The sequence below is a fragment of the Saimiri boliviensis genome, chromosome Y (assembly GCF_048565385.1).
Source record: "Saimiri boliviensis isolate mSaiBol1 chromosome Y, mSaiBol1.pri, whole genome shotgun sequence".
In the NCBI taxonomy this organism is placed as follows: domain Eukaryota; kingdom Metazoa; phylum Chordata; class Mammalia; order Primates; family Cebidae; genus Saimiri; species Saimiri boliviensis.
The window spans coordinates 13,818,885-13,833,690 of NC_133471.1; positions in this window are offsets into that span (position 1 = coordinate 13,818,885).

The following is a 14,806-nucleotide window of genomic DNA, read 5'->3' on the forward strand; positions in this document are numbered from 1 at the left end:
TTGGAAGTCTAATCCCCTAACTTAGGATTCACTTTTGTTTCATTTTTTTGTTTGTTTTGTTTTTTTGTTTTTTTGTTTTGTTTTGTTTTGTTTTGTTTTTTAATCTGGAAACTACTATTTTTTATTGGAAATACAACAGAAGGTGCTTGGAGACCAATGCAAGTGGTGAATGTGGTGGCAAGAGCAGGGAGAAGCAGCTGCAGAGACTCTCAGGACAGAAGAACTATAGATCATGGTCCACAGTATAGGGAAGGGGTGAGAGCCAGTGGTACAGGAGTTGCTCTCTGTAGTTTGTCATATATGCAGCTGGATTAAAACCCTATATAGAAACCTTTTCCACAGAGAGAGTTCAGTTTTTAGAAAAACAAAAACAAAAACAGGAATTAGCTAAAGCAGAAAAATGTGCACTTGATAACTGATGTAATAATTACAATGATCTCTGTTGAGGATACAAAATTATAATTCCATTACTGAATTAAATATTTTTGTTACTTCTCATCCTTGGATAATGTTTCCTAGTCAGAGTTAAAAGATTTCTACTATTTCTTGTCTTATAACAAAACTTTTAATGTTTCTGTAAAAAGTTGTTTCTTTACTTACATATTATTATAACGTTATGTAAGTTCTGTCACAATATACCTGTTTTGTAGAGTAGTAAAGTATTCAGTACAAAAATGCACCAGTGTGGTATGTAGCAAAAGGTGGTGTCTAAAAAGTAAGTGGTTTCTGGAACTCTGGATTGACTACCAGAAAGTGTTGAAGTGATTGAAAAGTCAGACAGCATAAGTATAGCGTCAGCAGAGCAGAGATTGAGAGTATGTATGCACATGCCAAAAGAAGTATCCTAGGAAGTTTCCAGCTATAACAAGAGGACAAAAGTCGATGTGTACATTTTACCTGGATCACGTTTGGAGCACTAAAACAGATAACCAACTGAGTACTAACATGCATGTGTCCAGGGGAGCCTCATTTTAAGAATGAGTTCATCCCATTACTCCTGTGTTATGGAACCTTCATGGGCAAGATCCAAGCTCTGCCAGCTTGGCTTTTATTATAATCAGCTGCTTATTATTAGCTCATAGTCCTAAACATGTGACCCCATGTTCTTCACATCTTCATGATGGCAATGCTTTTCTCTGCAGCCCACATCAGAGATTCCACTCAATGCTCGACTTCACTTCCAGCTTCTTCAAAGATTCAGTCACACATAAAATTTGCATTTAACCTCAGTCATGCATCACAGAGAAAGTGCATTACTAGTTTCTACCTAATCTTCATCAAAATGGGGGAAAAAAACTAGTTTCAGGGTATCCCACTGCTGTGCAGATGGGCATGTCTTCCTGTGGCCTTTCACCATGCTGCACCTGGCAGGCGGCTATCACAGTTCTCTGGATTATGCTCATTGAGAGAAGCACAAAGCATATTAAACAGATTACTTGCTTGCTACAATTACTCCCAAATTTTTAGGGCCTATGTACCTTTCTCTGCTCTGGCATTTAGTTTTATTTAATATGAGTGTTGTATAATAAGTGGAAGACATCATATTAATTTACAAGCTACCGAAAGAGGACACAGAACAAAAACATTTGTGGTGGGCAGCACTTTAAAGATTGAATTAAACTACATTCTTTAACAAACATCTTTATTTATAAAATCAAATAAATAGGGTAAAAATGATGGTAGCTATTTCACACAGGGTTACTTGCTCAAAGGCAATTCCAAATGGAACAAAATTAATAAGTGCTCACCATCAGTACAGATTATATTACCTGCTTTATGATAGACATTAACTACTTTTAGTAAGATTTTATTACAGAAATAGAGACCATTTCCAGGTCCCTCCCCACAGTGTGTCATAACACTTCCCAAAGTGCTGAGATTATAGTAATGGGCTACCATGCCCATGCCCATTCCAAATGTTTTATAAAAGTTGCATGATTTCCTCAACTTTCTCTTCACCCAAAAGAAGTATTGCTGACAATGTTAATATATAACACACACAAATAACGGTCATGAGCAAAGTACCAACATTGGCATGAGTTTGTATTTATTGTCTGCTTAATTTTCTCATTAATTTAAATAAGAGCCTTGAATAATCTAAATATTTGAGTACAAATATTCAAATAAAACAATATTTTCATTGAAAATTGTCCTTAACATTTTCTTACAACTTTTACAAGTGCAAATATTAACCATTTACTCTTTGAGGAAAGAAAACTGTAAGAATATGATATGACAGAAGCAGCACATTTCACTGGGCCTGCAACTGCTCACTGCATCCTATTTTACAAATATGGATCCAGATTCTTACAACATAGTGGAAGCCCTAATTCTAGTTACTGGCAGAAGCAGACATGTGACACTGAGCACTGCGAATGTGTGTCTTTGTCTTCTTGAGTGCCTATACACTTTTATAACATCTCTGAATGTATAAATAAATTAAAGTGCTATCATAGTTTATTCCCAATGACAAAATATTTCCCTTTTAAATCTATCTACCAAATATTGTCTGTGACATTTATTTTTGAATTGTTATTTTAAGATCAAAGTATATGGGCCAATCACCATGGCTCATGCCTGTAGTCTCACAGCTTTGAGAAGGTGAAGGGGGTGGATCACCAAAAGTCAGGAGTTTGAGACCAACCTGGCAAACATGAAGAAACCTCATTTCCACTATAAATATGAATATTAACTGGGCATAGTTTTAGATGCCAGTTTTTCCAGTTACTCCAGAGAATAGGCAGGTGAGTTACTTAAACACAGGAGGCAAAGTCTGCAGTGGGCCAAAATTGCACCATTGAACTGCAGCCTGTGTGACACAGTGAGTCTTCATCCCAACAAAAATGAGAAAAAAAGAAAAGAAACAACAACAAAATGTGGTGTCTTCATTAGTGACTATTTGATCATAAAAAAATAAATTTCTGCCACTTTAGGATCTCTATTATTAGCACTCTAACTTATTTGTAAACTGGATGGAAACATTGTAGATTAAGTAGTAGTTTTCTCTTATATAGGCTTCACCCTTGCTTTCCTTAGAGCTCCCTGATAAAATCAACTATGAACACCAAAAGGGAAAGAATTAATTAAAGAAAAAAAAAAAAAAAAGAAAGAAAAGAAAAGAAAAAAAAAAAAAAAAAAAAACCTTCAAAATTCTCTAAAAATGACTACCATGAGTTATGTTCCTAAATACCAATTTACCTGTCTTTGAAGACTTGGTCTCCTAGGGAGTTGCTGGAGATAGTTCTGATAGGGAAAAGTTAGTCTGAAAGGTAAACTGTCCAGTCTAAAGGTGTTATTCCAATGGGCCAGTTTCCTGACAAATATTGAAACCTTTTTTTAAATCATCATACTTTCAAATTTATAGAATCTATTATATTTTATATGTAAATTATAGACATTAGTAAAGAAGTACTTTATTCCATCTTCTTACCTTATGTTGAGAGAGGAGAACCCCTTGCCTCCTTCAATTTTATTACCTCCCTCCCCATTCCAGATGGGAAGGAGGATGAAGAAGAAACAAAAAGGAATAAAGTACAAAAGACTTGGGGGGAAAATGAATTCCTCTTTAGTTCCCAGTGTCTCTGCTATCTATTAACTTTGAAAGAGCTGCAAATGAATGTTATCTCTATTGGCTGGAGCTCAGCACTGGTTCATGACCTCACATCTTCGTTTATGAGGCTCCCACCTGGAAACACCTCTGCCAGCAAACAGCTTCTTGCTAGTTTCATATCTCTGTAAGCCCCCCTCCCCTACTGGTTTCCACTCACACTGCATACGAATTAGCAAATAAATGAAGCCAAAAGATTGTAAGGTCAGACATTCAGCAAATTAACAATGACATATTTTTGACCCTGTTTTTTCTTTAGCATTGTAAGCCTATAAAAGGGGCGAGAAGCTGCAGTTTGGGGTGCAGCTCCTGGATGAATAAAAAGCCACTTCCTTTCTCACTTCAGTGCTTCAGAGATTTGTTCTCAACTGTTAATGCTTCATTTTAGATTCCGTGACAGGGAAACAAGTTATGGTTGGCAGACAGACAATACAGTCTCCCAGGCAGCTTTTCCCTGCCCTGTAGAACATTGCTACAGGGGTTTCAGCCCACTTGGATGATGGGAACCTGACAGTGATTCTGGGTATGCATTGAACCCAGTGACCCCTTCTTCCACAGCACAGCCAGGCAGACCCATGGAGATCTGGCAGAAAGGCTAAAACCCAAGAAGAAACTTGTGTGCATAGAGTCTGGACATCAGAAACGTGGTAGAATTAATTCTGAAGTTTCACCTGCTCACCCCATTGAGTGAAAGCGTGGACTGATCACCCATGGTGTGCCAAGGTAGGCACTTTGGTTTAGATTTTCTTTGTGTGTGTGTGTGTGTGTGTGTGTGTGTGTGTGTGTGTGTGTGTGTATGTATGTATGTGTTTGTGTTTCTGTGTGTCCTAGGAGCCAGCAAATATCTGATAGCTGACATGGTATAGCAGGGAATAGCTTACCTGCTGTCAGTGCAGTTAAGACAGAACATGCTGAGTCAGCATCTTGGTTTTGCTTTTGTGTATGTGTGTGCATATGTGTGCCAATCTTGGCACTTTGGTTTTAATTTTGTGATTCAGCAAGCCCATTTTATTGCCTTAAACTTGTTTCTGTTTCTGACATAGCTTGAGGAAGATGGGAAAGACAGAGAGTAAACCCACTCCATTTGGATCTATGTTAAAGAATTTCAAGAAGGGATTCAGTGAAGATTATAATGCCACCACGACACTAGAGAATGTAAAACTCTTTGTAAGGTAGCCTGGCTGAATTAAAAGAAGATTGGCCCACAGAAGGAAGCCTGGATAGGTCCTTTGTCTCCAATGTGTGGCACAAGCTTGAAAGCAGGGCAGGACACCTTGATCAATTTCTGTACATAGATTCTTGGTTACAGTTAGTTTTCAACCCCCACAGTTGTTAAGAGGACAAGGAGTCGCAGTGTTAGTAGCAAATGGACAGGTCCTGATGGAGAATCTTGCTACATCCACCAGGGGATGCAGGCATCTAAGATTTTGGCTGACTTGGCACCAGAGGACTCTCTTTCAATAACTTTCTTTATCAAGAGGAGAGTCTCCCCTCTCCAGAGACAGAGATCTCAATGCCTCCACAATGTCTGAACCTTCCAAACCAACCAGAGTAGAAGAAAAGGAAGTGTGGCCTCAGGACTTATTCCTCTCATAACAGTTCTCTTGTCAGGGAGCTATCCTCCCCTGGCAGCTTGTTTGTGGCCCAAGGCTAGACTAAAAATGCCCCTGAGAGGGCAGTGGTATATGAGATGAAGATGGACATATGGTAAAATGGCATGTCTTCATATATATACTGTTCACTTTATTCGACCTTATATACTGGAAAAATAACAACCTATTTACACTGATAGACTGCAGGCTTTAATTGATCTGATTCAGACTGTCAACATAACTCATAACCCCACTGGGGCTGATTGTCAACATTTGCTCATGTATCTTTTTGTCACTAACAAGAGGCAAAGAGTGCTCCAGGTGGCAGCTGAATGTTTGGAAGAGAATGTTTCAGCAGATTACCAAAATCTTCATGAGTATGTACTGACCCAGTTACCAGGAACTGACCCTCAGTGGATCCCAAATTTCCCTGAGTGCAAGGAGAGTCTAACTTAATACAGAGAAACTTTATTGGAGGGAGTAAGAAAAGTAGCACAAAAAGCCACAAATATACACAAAGTTCTTATCTCAAGCAGGGGCAAGATGAAAGTTTAGCTTAGTTTTATAAAAGACTATGTAAGGCTAACCAAAAGCATACTCCTTTTGACTGTAAGAACCTTGAGAATCAGTGCATGATGAACTTAACTTTAGGTAGTCAGAGTGCAGATGATATCAGAAACAAGTAAAAGAAAAACAAAAAACAAACAAACAAAAAAAGCCAGTATGTGTTCATAGCCATGAACACTCCACAGTGGTTGGAAATAGCCCAACTTTTGGACTATTTTAAATAACTGATGGAAATTGTCCATCACTTATTTGTAAAAAGAGATGCAGTAAGCCACTGAGAGAGAAAGCAACAAAACTAGTGAAATATTTATTTACTGACCTCAGCTATCAGAGGAACCACTTCCAAGGGACATGGCAAGAGGGTTCCTAGGAAAAACTCCCAGTTAAATCAACCCAGTCTACAGCACAACCAGTGTGTCCATTGTAAAGAAATTGGGCAATGGAAAAATGAGTGTCCTCAGTTGGTAGACAAAGAGAGTGGCCCCAAACAAGAAGCCTCAATAAAAGATAAGACTACTCTGTTAAGTTTGGCAGGGAGGCCAAAGGACTGAAGGCTACCAGGCTTAGATGCCCCCAGAGCATTCATGATCAGAGTAAAGGTGGGGATCGAGACATTAATTTCTTAATGAATACTATGCCAGAACACTCAGTGGTGACTCAACCTATGGCCCCTTTGTTCAGCAAGACAATAAATATAATTGGGGCAACCGAAGTTTCAGAAAAATAGACTCTTTGTCTGCCACAAACCTGCTCTATGGGAGGCCACAAGATTATACATCAGTTTCATATATGCTGGATGCCCTCTACCTCTCTTGGGAGGAAACATGTTAACCATAATAAGATCTGTTATCACTTTTACTAATAAGGTGTCTTTGCAGCTTAAGCTGCCTCAGGAATGAATAATCATAGCTCTCACAGTCCCAAAGGAGGAGGAGTGGAGACTCTTCCTAACTAAGCTGGAAGAAAAATTAACTCCTACACTAACCAAGCAAAGGCCATGGATCTGTGCAGAAGACAACCCCAAGGGTTGGCTGTAAACCAAACCCCAGTGGTTATTAAAGTAAAGCCAGCAGCACTACCAGTTAGACAAAGGCAGTACCCAGTACCAAGAGAAGCTCTTGAGAGCATCCAGGTCCATCTCAGACACCTGAAATCTTGTGGTATCATAACCAGTCTCCTTGGAATATGCCTCTCCTCCCTGTCCCAAAGCAGGGGACCAAGGACTACATACCGGTGTGGAATCTACACTTCAACAGTCAGATAACTGTGACCTTGCACCCCACATTGCCAAATTTCTATATGTTACTGGAACTGTTGCCAGCTGGAGGAAGCTGATTCACTTGCCTAGACTTAAAGGATGATTTCTTCAGTATTCAGTTAGCCCCTGAGAGGCAGAAACTGTTTGCCTTCCTGTGGGAAGATCTGCAGTCAGATGTAACAACACAGTACACCTGAACTGGGCTTCCACAGGGATTCAAAAACTCTCCAACCATATTTGGAGAGGGATAGTCTGAGACCTCCAGAGGTTCCCTGCCAAGGACATATGTTGTGTGCCGCTTTAGTACATGGATGATCTTTTGCTGGAACACCAGTAACAGTCTGATATATCCAGGGAACTGATTTGTTGCTCATATTTCTGGAGACTTGTGGATACAAGGTCTCCAAAGGAAGACCCAGATTTGCCAACAGCAGGTGCACTGCCTGGGATTTACCATCCATCAGGGGCAGCTAAGCCTGGGAATAGAAAGAAAGCAGGTTATCAGTAACATTCCAGTGCCTAAGAATCAAAGGCAGTGTGGGAATACATAGAAGCAGTGGAATTCTGCAGGCTGTGAATTCCTAATGTTGCAGTTCTGGTTAAATTTTGGAAAATACACACACACACACACACACACACACACACACACACAATCCCAGAGAGCTGTTTGAGTAGAATTCAGAACAGCAGGGGGCCTTCTCATAATTAAAAGCAAAACTGATGTCCATCTCTGCTCTGAGACTACCAGACTTGATAAAATGCTTCATGCTGTATGTGTCAGCAGACAGGTGGGTAGCAGTGCTGCAGCTGTTAGGACCTGCAGTGGTCTTAGCTGTCCATGAAACCTCCCACCCTCGTCAAGAAACCCTTGAAAAATTGTTAGGCTGGTATTTAAAAATATCTTATGTATCTGCACTGGCAAGAACAGTGACATAACGTTGTGTGACCTGCAGACAGCATCATGACAGACAAGGATTTGTGGTCCCACCTGGAATCCAGGCTTATGGGAGTGCACTTTTTGAAGACTTGCAAGCAGATTTCACTGAGATGCCTAAGTGCAGAGGTAACCACTATCTTCTGGTTCTGTTATGTACTCACTCTGGGTGGGTAGAAGCGTACCCAACAGTGACTGAGAAATCCTATTAAGTGGATCATGCTCTTTGAAGATACATCATCCCTAGATATGGATTGCCTTTGTGAGTAGGCTCAATCGGCCTGCATTTGTAGCTGATCTGGTACAGAATACAGTGAGAATTCTAGAAATAAATGAAACTACATGCCACCTACCAGCCTCAGAGTTCAGGCAAAGTGAAATGAATGAACTGAGTTATAAAGAAGAGACTCAGGGAGAGAGTGCCAGGAGTTGGGATTAAAGTGGTTACAGGTCCTTCCTATGGTTTTGTTTAAGATTAGATGTACACCTTATTAAAAAATTCTGGATATTCCCGTTATGAGATCCTCTATTATAAGCCTCCCTTCATTCTCTGAGGACTCCCAGGGACTCCCCAGTAATTAGGGGAAACTAAATTATATTGGCAATTACAGGCTTTGAGAAATGTGGCAGAGAAGGTGTTTAAATAAGTGAGTAAAAGACGCCTTGTCAGGTTATCCTCCCCAGTTAACCTTTTCTCTCCAGGTAACTGAGTTTGGATTAACGTTGGAAACATGGGCACTCTATAACCGAGGTGGAAAGAAGCCCTAACTATAATTCTGACAACTCCAGCTGTGAAGTTGAGGGAATTTCTGGGTGGATCCCTCATAGCCCCGCGAAGCCAACAGCACCAGACTCCTGAAAAATGAAGGCAGATCCCCACAACTCACATGAGATTACCATAAGGAGAACTGAGACAACAAGCCCTTCTCCAGTCACACCCTGGAATCTGATGGCTCAACTCATGGAATAAGCATGAGGATTGCCTCTGTGGGACAGGTAATCCTTCTCTTTGGACTTTGAACTTTTATCTTTGCCACCCCTGTAGATGTAAATCTCCCACCCAAGGGTTGTTCCCAGTGCATTTGTAAGGTTACTAAGGAAGGATAAAACATTACCATAATTCTATGGTGAATTTGAATGCACTGGAACTCTCATAGAAACTTGTTTATGTAATGCTACCCAGTGCCAAGTGTGCAGCCTAGGGAACAACCAATATGTTGTATGTTATAACCCATCTGAACCTACCATGTCCACCATATTCAAAATAAGGCTAAAAACTCATATTTTCTTCGGGAATACAAGTAAGGTAATTACAAAAGATGAGGAGAAAGGAATATCTAAGCAGGTCACCATAAACTCAGATGCTAATGCCTCTGTCAATAGTAACAAAAAAAGGACTAGGGTGTGGCTCTCTCAGTTGGGACAGAAGCTATATGGCAGAGCATAGATACATCTGTCAAACAGTGGCCATTCAGCCATAGTTGTGACTACTGGTCATGTGTTATCTGGGTCACTTGGAAAAATAATAAATATAACCCAGTCAATCTCAAAAAGTAAAAATAATTCCTCCTGCACCTCTGGCCATTGTGATCCATTAGAATTCACAATTGCCAATCATCTGGATTCTCTTTGGAGAAAAGGGAAATCTGTAGTAATGGAAATTAGTGAGAAAGCAATGGATTATGTGGTTAACATTCTTATTGGGAGAAATATCCAGAGACCATCACCCCACCCAGTGTTTCAGACTCTTTTGTGATATATTGACTAAACCACTTCCAAAACTCTCCCAGAAAGAAAATCCTTGTTTGTTCAGTTAGCTGAGAATGTGGCCAAAACTTTGAAAGTGCGTTATTGTTATGTGTGTGGAGGAACTACTATGGGGGACCGGTGGCCATGGGAAGCATTTGAGCATGTGCCTACTGACTATGTCCTTAATGCAACGTATGTACAAAAAGGCCTGAATAACAGCTTCTGGTTTGTAAAAATCTTTGCCATTGGACAATATTCTCTGGCCAGAATAGGAAGGGATATGATGGTCCCAGTGGGGAAGCTGGACTGTTCGGGGCAGAAACTATACAATAAAAAGAGTAAAACTGTCATTTGGTGGAGTTTAAACGGAACAGAGGCTAACACTTTCCAAATGTTTCCCACCAAACAGGTGGTCCGGACCCACCTGAAACTCCACCAGGACTGAATAGTACCTCCTGGTTTATACTGAATATGTGGGCACAGTGTCTACATCAAATTGCCAGACCAATGGATAAGCAGTTGTATCCTTGGCACCATCAAGCCCTCTTTCTCTCTATTACCTATAAAAACTGGGGACATGTTAGGTTTTCCTGTGTATTATTCATGGACAAGCAAAGCTTAGTTATAGGAGACTGAAAAGATAATAAATGGCCACTGGAAAGAATAATACAATACTATGGGCCAGGCAAAAAGCCCATACAATACAAGGCTCATGGGCTGTCATACTACAATCTACATGATTAATCAAATTACTGGATTGCAAGCTGTCCTGGAAACCCTGACCAAAATAACTGGACAGGCTTTAACTGCTGGCATGGAAGGAGATCAAGATGAGAAATGCCATCTACCAGGATAGACTGGCTTTAGATTACTAACTAGCAGCTAAAGGAGGGGTATATAAAAAATTTAACTTAACCAACTGTTGCCTGCAAATAGATGACCAAGACCAAGTGGTTGAAGACATTGTAAGGGACATGAGAAAACTGACACATGTACCATTCTAGCATAGTTTTGACTCTGAATCAATGTTTGGGAATTGGTTTCCTGCTATAGGAGGGCTCAAAACCATAATCATAGATGTGTTACTAATAAGAGTAACATGCATAGTTCTCCCCTGAATACCCTTGCTACTTAAAGTGATTATATATATATATATTGTGTATATATATATATATATATATATATATATATATATATATATATATATATAGGTTTAAGAAATGCTTGGTTTAAGAAAAAATGTCAGTCTATGCCTATCACAAGAATCACTACCAATCTGTTTCACTCGAACACCCTGACAGTTAGGCTTTTCACTAAAATTAAGAGTGAGAATTCTCACTAAAAAAAATGTGGATTCTCAGAGGCGGTTGAGAAGGAAGAATCCTTCACCTTCTTCAGTTTCATCTCCTTCTTTCCAGATGGGAAGGAGGGTGACAAATTGGAAAAATAAAATAAAATAAATTACAAAAGAGCTGAAAAAACTATTTCCTCTTTAGTTCCCAGTGTCTCTCTGTTAATCTTGAAATAGCCAAAAATGAATGTTATATCTACCAGTTGGAGCCCAACATTGATTCATGCCTGTACATCTCTATGGAGCAGGCTCCTTCCAGGAAACACCTCTGCCAACAAGATTGTTGTTTTGTATTGTCTCTGTAAGCTCCCCTTTCCTTCTGGTTCCCACTCATGCTTCTTATGAATTCTCAAATTAATAAGGCCAAAAGACTGTAAAGTCAGACATCCAGCAAATGGGCAATGACATAGTTTTGCCAAAGTTCCTCCTTTGACATTGTAAGCTTGTAAAACTGGAGAAAAGATGCAGATCAGGGAGCTTGGTGAATGAGGCTGTAGTCTCAGCATCTAGTGGTGGAATAAAATGCCACTTTCTTCTTCAGTTTAGTGTTTGAGATGTTTGTTTCCTGACACTCCTGCTACAATGTCATGAAACATAATAAATGTCATAGTAAATTATATGACATAATTAAGACATAATCTTTCTTAGAAATGGAAAACCAAAAGCAACCAGTTTATTGATACAATATTATTTACATTTGTCACATGCAGTGTATTTGAAGTGGAAGACCTGAATACAAAAACTGGGTGTAAAATGAGCTTAGTTTCATAAAGAGAACATAAGCTTTAAAAGTGAGAAAATTACTATAAAAAAGTAAAATCGCTCTTGATATAATTCAAGTAATCTTCTTTCTTTTTAGATGTATGAGACTTACCTTTAAAAATAACATTTCTTGTGTCAGTTTGCTGAGAATGATGGTTTCCAGTTTCATCCAGGCACGAGCAGAAAATCAAACACAAAATGTTCTCACTCACAGGTGGGTGTTGAACAATGAGAACACATGGACACAGGGAGGGGAGCACTACACACTGGGATCCGTTGGAGGGAAATGGGGGAGGGACGGGGATGTGGGGAGGTGGGAAGAGACAGCATGGGGAGAAAGGACAGATACAGGCGAGGGGACGGAAGGCAGAAAACCACACTGAAATGTGTGTACCTATGCAACAATCTTGCATGTTCTTCACATGTACCCCAAAACCTAAAATGCAATAAAAAAATAAAAATAACTTTTCTACAATGTATTTTCCCACAATTTTAAAAAAATGTAAGCCTTTATATTTATACCTGAATATTAAGTTTACAGACTCAGAGCCTGGCATGTGAGTTCCATGTCATTCTAGTCTGTGAACTCCAACTTTGTTTTTACTAAAATATAAGGGTATGCCTGGCAGTGACAAATGCTGACCCAAAATACTCATTGAACTTGTCAACAATTTTCAGGTAAATGTTGTTTAACCATCACATGTTCTCATTTTTGAGCTCAAGAGACGCATGAACTATTACCTGATTCAGATAATGATGGTTGTTCTAGATGACAGTGTGAGCAACAACAAATTAACATTTTCAAATGGCAAGAAGAATGCTAACATTTCATCCTGTAAATTCTATAGGTGGTTTTGTTTTCCTTTAATTATTTTTTGATTATACAAACTTTTAATTTTTTGTATTTGCCACTATGTGAATTATAGTCTATCATATTTGTCTGTGATTCATGAATCAGCGACAATATCTCAGTTTTTCATGGTTTTACATATATATATATATATATATATATATATATATATATATATATATATATATATATATATGTGTGTGTGTGTGTGTGTGTGTGTGTGTGTGTGTGTGTATGGGTATCTATATGTAAATTAACCACTGAATTTCGAGGGAGGTACTGAAAATAAAGAAGAAATACTTATTTAAGGGTCTCCCTTGCATCCACTTCTGTGCTAGAAGTAACAATTAGCATACAAAGTTTCTTCCTTCACAGATCTTTCAGTATAGGAGGGAAATGAAAATTACAAACTAGAAATATAGGAGCACAAGGGATTCAGTATTAATTTATTATACTATTATTTTAATAATGGTTCCTTGCAATTTAGGTTCTGGAGTACATGTGAAGAACATTCAGGATTGTTTCATATGTACATACATAGCATTATGGTTTGCTGCCTCCATCCCCCTTCACCTATATCTGGCATGTCTACCCATGTACTTTCTCTCCAACCTACCTACCCACTACTGTCCCTCCCTGTTTTCCCCAAAACAGACCCCAGAGTGTGATTGTCCCCTCTCTGTGTCCATGTGTTCTCATTGTTCCTGCCTAAGAGTGACAACATGTGGTGTTTGATTTTCTGTTCTTATGTCAGCTTGCTGAGAATGATGGTTTCTAGACTCATCCATGTCCCTACAAAGAACAAACATTCATCATTTTTTATGGCTCCATAGTATTCCATTGTGTATATGAGCCACATTTTTCTTGTCCAGTCTATTATCAATGAGCATTTGGGATGGTTCCAGGTCTTTGCTATTTTAAATGTTGCCACAATGAAGATATGTGTGCATGTGTCTTTATAATACAACACTTTAAAAATCCTTTTGACATATACCCAGTAATGGGATTGCTGGGTCAAATGGAATTTCTGTTTTTAGGTCCTTGAAAAATCACCACACTGTCTTCCTCAATGGTGTAACTAATTTACACTCCCACCAACAGTGTAAAAGTGTTCCTGTTTTTCCACATCCTCTCCAGTATCTGTTGTCTCCAGACTTTTTAATGATCGTCATTGTAGCTGGTGTGAGACGTTATCTCAATATGGTTTTGATTTGCATTTTTCTAATGACCGGTAATGATGAGCATTTTTTATATATTTGCTGGCCTCATATATGTCTTCTTTGGAAAAATGTCTGTTCATGTTTCTTACTCACTTTTGAAAGGCTTTGTTTGCTTCCTACTTTGTTTGTTTTCCTTGTAAATCTGTTTTAGTTATTTGTAGATTCTGGATATTAGCCCTTTGTCAGATGGGTTGATTGAAAAAAAAAAAAAAAAATGCTTCCATTCTGTTGGCTGCCCAGTCACTCTAATAATTGTTTCTTTTGCTGAACAGAAGCTCTAGGGTATAATTATATCTCACTGGTCTATTTTGGCTTTTGTTGCCAATGCTTTTGGTGTTTTAATCATAAAATCCCTACCTATGCCTATGTCCTGAATGGTTTTTGACTAGGTTTTCTTTCTGGGTTTTTATGGTATTAAGTCTTACCTTGAAGTCGTTAATCCATCTGCAGTTAATTTCAGTGTAAGGTGTCAGGAAGGGGTCCAGTTTCTGCTTTCTGCTCTTGGCTATCCAGTTTTCCCAACACCATTTATTAAAAAGAGGATCCTTTCTCCATTGCTTTTTTTTTTTTTTTTTTTTTAATCGAATTTGTCAAAGATCAGATGGTTGTAGATCTGTGGATTTTTTTTTTTTTTTTTCTGAGGCCCCTGTTCTGTTCCATTGGCCTGTATATCTGTTTTGGTACCAGTAATATGCTGTTTTGCTTATTATTGCCTTGTTGTATAGTTTGAAGCCAGGTAGTGTGATGCTTCCAGAGTTGTTCATTTTGCCTAAAATTGTCTTGGCCATGCATGCTCTCTTTTGGTTCCACACGAGGTTTAAGATGGTTTTTCCAGTTCCGTAAAGAGGGTCATAGGTAGCTTGATGGGGATAGCATTGACTCTGTAAATTACTTTGGGCAATATGGTCATTTTCAC